The following is a 5,124-nucleotide window of genomic DNA, read 5'->3' on the forward strand; positions in this document are numbered from 1 at the left end:
GAAGTTTTGCTTCAATAAAATCTCTTTTGCAGTAACCCTCTTATTATTTCCATTTTTGAAATTTTAGGGAAATCTGGAGCTGTGTGCTTGATATAATACTGAGGCCAAGCTTGCAAAAGGACTGGAAATTCAAGCTCTAATCGCCTCGAGGCAATATGCAATATGGGTATTCTGTAATTAAATTACCCAGCAAAGAAACTAACATTATGTTACTGAGTGTCCTCAGTTTTTAATGATGTAGGCTTTTGGAGGGTAGCACTTAATAGGGATCTTAAAAAGAATGATTTATTACTGCAAAGTCAGCTTAATTTCAGGACTATATCTTTGGAATAAAATTAAGAAAACACTTGTACAAATCACGAAAATAAAGCCACATCTATATTAAGATGTTAAGAAATGCTAACTAATTCATTTGTAAATGACGCCAGTTCATTCTCTTCACTGGCAGAGATAGGTAACTTTCAGAAACACTTCTGAGCCAGTTTTGAGAATGTTCAGAAGGAGAAATACTCCAAGCAAGAGATCTTATCACCTTTGGAGAAATGGGAATATTTTTGAGCTCTGTTCTTGGGACAGCACCAGTCTTGAGTATTAAAGTTATATTCAATATGTCAGAACAGGTATGTATGTAAATGAGTATTTTACCTCAAAGTATTCATCTTTACTAAACCTGTTTACTGCCTACTTATTCTGCTTTTTGAGCTTATTAAGCTCTCTTTAGAGCTGAATTTTAAAGAACTGTCTTTAGTATCATGAGAAAATCAGGCCCAGTCATTGCATATTTTTATTTTCTAAAATATCTTTTTGATATGCTGTAAAATTCACATGTCATAAAATTCACTCATTTAAAATATAGTTTTGTGGTTTCAGTATATTCACAGAATTGTGAAACCATCACCACAATCTAAGTTTAGAACATTTTTGTCACCACTCCTCCAAAGAAACCCCATATCCATTAACAGTCAGTCCTCAGACCTGCAGCCAACCCAACTCAGCCTCGCCCTATGCAAGTGCAACCAACTTTATGTCTGCTTAGATTTGCTTACACTGGACACTTTATATAAAGACAATCATATATTAATAATATGTGGCCCTTTTGTGACTGACTTCTTTCACTTAGCACAATGTTTTCAAAGATCATATCTATTGTAGCAGGCTTCTCAGGTGGCGCTAGTCGTAAAGAACCTGCCTGCCAATGCAGGAGATATAAGAGACTTGGGTTCCATTTTTAAGTAGGGAAGATCCCCTGGAGTAGGAAATGGTAGCCCACTCCAGTATTCTTGCCTGGAGAATCCCATGCACAGAGGAGCCTGGCGGGCTACAGTCCACAGGGTCAAAAAGAATCAGACATGACTGAGCACAGAGACATCTATTGTAGCACATGTCAGGGACTTCATTCTTTGTTATATTCAAATAATATTCTACATATGCCACATTTTATTTACCCATTCATCTGTTAATGGACATTTGAGCTGTTTTCACATCTTAGCTAATATGAATTATACTGCTATGATTATTCAGTACTTCATAGTTTTGAACCAAAATGTTATTTTACAACATGATCATTCACAGAATTTGGATCTAAATGATTTTCACCTGTTTTCAAACATCAAGTTGGCATTTACAAGGATGAAGATTTATTCTCATCGAGTTGTGGGCTGGGACTCCCCTGGTGGCCCAGAGGCTAAGACTCTGTGCTCCCAATGCAGGGGCCCAGGTTCCATCCCTGGTCAGGGAACTAGATCCCGCAGGCCAAAACTAAAGATCCTACATGCCACAACTAAGACCTGGCACAGCCAAATAAATAAATTTTAAAAAAGAAATAGCTCTTGTGGGCTTTAAGCCATTTTAAGAAGAAGCCTTAAAAGTGTTTTGATGCATCATTCTAGAGAAAGCCCTGAGTGAACTGACCACTATATGGTTGTAAACATTTTAATATTTTAAATAGATCTGTCACACTCTTTTAGTCATAATTCATACAATAAAGTAGTGTTAAAAAAAAAAAAGACTTTCCAATAATGGCTTACTCTCACCATCCTAAATATATTCTCTTCCTTCCCTAATTTAGGCCATAAGGTACTATGGAAATTCTTTTTTTTTTTTTTTTTTTTTTTTTTTAAGATTTTTAATCTATATCCTTGGTGACAAACACATTTTGATATAAACATTCCTCAAAGGACATTGCTGGTTAGAATATCAGTACTGAATCTAAAGTATACAAACACATACACACACATGCACATACACACTTGAAAGCTGCAGAAAATGTACGACACTTGTGGCCCTGAGAAATTCTTACAACTTGAAAATCTAAGATTGTGGCTCAGGAGAAACAAAAAGGCAAAATATGCACATTTTTAATCCAGTGGACCTTGATTTGTGTGGCTTTAAAATAGTTATATTTATAACTCCTTAGTGTTATATACTTTTTACAGAAAGATAGAGTTGAACACAGTGAGCTTCTTCAAGGCCAGGGACCCAGTCTTGGCAGAGACTCAACTTCCCCAGAAAAAGACTAAGAAAGTCCATTGCATGGCCACAGGAAACCCTGGGAGAGAAATATACAAACTTCTTTATTCTCAGTTTCTTTGGGTTCTAAGAGACCAGAAAGGGCTTCCCTCATAGCTCAGTTGGTAAATCTTCTGCCTGCAATGCAACAGACCCGGGTTTGATTCCTGGGTGGGGAAGATCCCCTGGAGAAAGAAATGGCAACCCACTCCAGTATTCCTGCCTGGAGAATCCCATGGACAGAGGAGCCTGGCAGGCTACAGTCCATGGGGTCACAAGAGTCAGACACAGCTTAGCAACTAAACGACCACTGAGAGACCAGAAAAGCTAAGACAGAGGAGATGCCATGTAACTTTGACTAAAGAAACATACAATCCCAACCCTTTGTTGTTTCAAACTCTTAGGATTCTGGGAAACCAGTATTTACTTTCAGTGCCCTCTAGATCTAGGCTGTGATGTGCTATCAACAGAGCTTGTACTTGTCAGTTGTATTCACTGATGCAGCTTTGTTGTTTAAATTTTGTTTTGCTATTTTTTATCCCAAACTGTTGAGATCTCCAGAAGACTCTTGAATCTAAGTTTACTCTCCACATAAAAAAATAGTTCGTTTCACATATAACTTGATTTTCTCTCCTGTGAGGGGATTAATCCCAAACTGGTATACTTCCCACTAGGACATGAGAACTAAAAAAATCAGGATCATATATCATTCCCTAGAGATATAGACTATTTCAGTGGGTATGCTCAGTTGTGTCTGACTCTTTTGCAACCCCATGGACTGTAGCCCACCAGGCTCCTCTGTCCATGGGATTTCTCTGGCAAAAATACTGGAGTGGATTGCCATTCCCTTCTCCAGGGGATATTCCTGACCCAGGGATCAAACCCACGTCTCCTGAGGCTCCTGCATTGGCAGGTGGATTCTTTACCACTGAACCACCTGGGAAGACCTAGACTATTTCAAAGTGATAAGCAAAACCATTAAGATGTTGACCTACTCATTAATACAAAGAAGTATGTATATATATACACTCACACATACATTTTCTTTACTAAATAAGCTTTCAGAAAAGAAGAAAAATGTTAAGATTAAATCTTGCTTACAGAGATGTGCAGGTGCTTTCACTGTAATTCTCACACTTTGACTTCCCAAAGGAACAGCAATTATATTTTCTTCCCCTATGAAAGAACACAAGACAAATGTAATAAAACTTCTGCACTAAAGCCCCATTGAAATAAGCCACTCAATCAAAACTAAGGGCATGTATAAAGTGTTCTTAATTGTATTTCATTTCCATCTTCAGTCAGGAAGCCTTCAAAAACTGGTCATTGTGTCTAAGGCATATTAATATACTCACATAATTTCATTTAAATACTGGGTTGGCCAAAACATTCGTTTTTCTCTGTAAGATGGCTCTAATAGTCCTTTGCCGGGGTCCAGCCCCGGCTGATCCAGGGTATTCAAAGGAGAGACAGCATAGGCGACCTATTTATTTAAATATTTCATCAAAGATATAAAGAGTAATAGGATGAGGGTAGCTCAGTAGGAAAATTCAGTGGAGACAAGAGGCTGAGTAGCTTGGTTTACGTGGGAGACCAATAAAACTTCACGACAAGAAGTTTGCACCACTTACATAGGCCGCAGGCGTCCTTCCATTCTCCCGAAGGAGAGGAGACACTGAGGCCTCCCCGATTGGATCTTAGAAGCCCAGGCATAATTAGCAAGCATGGCGGTTCCGTGCTCCAGATGGAGACTCAGCCAGAATTTGAGAGAGAGAGAGCGACATGGGGAGGCCAAGTTTCGGTGAACAAGGCCTGCACTTTATTTTCCAAAGTAGTTTTTATACCTTAAGTTATGTATAGAGGATAATGGGGGAAGGGGTGGAGTCATGCAAGGACAGTAGTTCCTGGTTCTAATCGAAGCCAGGCTTTCAAACTTATCATATGCAAAAGTTCAGGTGATTTACATCATCTTCTGGCCAGGAGGCCTGTTAACATTTTAAGAAACTTATTTTTCTCTAAAGGTGATTATTCCAAAGTCAGGCACCAGCCTCCAAAAAAGCATTGGACAAAGCTGCATTCCTATAGGGCAAAGGTGAAGGGGCTCAAGCAAGAAAAGAATTAACTCAAGGGTCCAACGTTACAAACATTGAGGCTACTACTTACATTTCTATACACCCATTATATCAATCAATACACTGCCAAGGACACAGTAGGTAAGGAGAATGGAGACTTAGCAGCAAACATTGGCCCAATAAGTGAAAAACCCTTCACCAGTACAATTTCTAATCAATCTTTTAACTACTCAAAGGAATCTGTGTTTAGACAGTTTAGAACATCTCCTGCCTCTCACAGTTGGGAGGCTCTGAACAATCACATGCAGCCGGAAAAACCTATTCAGGCAGGCTAGAGGATATCCAAAGGAGTTTGTAGGTTGAAACACTGTCACACCCAGGAATTATTAACTGGAGCTGTAAGCTAACTCTTTTTTCAGAGAGAGGTAATGGGGGACAGCCCCCCTGTGAAGTCAGAGGTGTTGGTGAGAGCACAAAGCAGAAAGTAGGCAGACTCTGGTTTGGGGGTAGATGCTCGAGAATTTTCAGGGGGACTCCTGAGGCT

The 5,124-nt window shown here is 39.2% G+C and overlaps 1 long non-coding RNA gene across 1 annotated transcript; it reads right to left on the reverse strand.

The window, feature by feature from the left end:
- Window positions 1-761: 761 nt before the first annotated feature.
- LOC129643280 (uncharacterized) lies at window positions 762-4,401 on the reverse strand. The gene is made up of 3 exons (XR_008710215.1): window positions 4,140-4,401; window positions 3,610-3,684; window positions 762-2,548 (listed from the first exon to the last, which is right to left on the reverse strand). It is a non-coding gene; the product is annotated as an uncharacterized LOC129643280 (long non-coding RNA).
- Window positions 4,402-5,124: the final 723 nt, after the last annotated feature.

The sequence above is a fragment of the Bubalus kerabau genome, chromosome 2 (genome assembly GCF_029407905.1).
Source record: "Bubalus kerabau isolate K-KA32 ecotype Philippines breed swamp buffalo chromosome 2, PCC_UOA_SB_1v2, whole genome shotgun sequence".
Classification (NCBI taxonomy): Eukaryota; Metazoa; Chordata; class Mammalia; order Artiodactyla; family Bovidae; genus Bubalus; species Bubalus kerabau.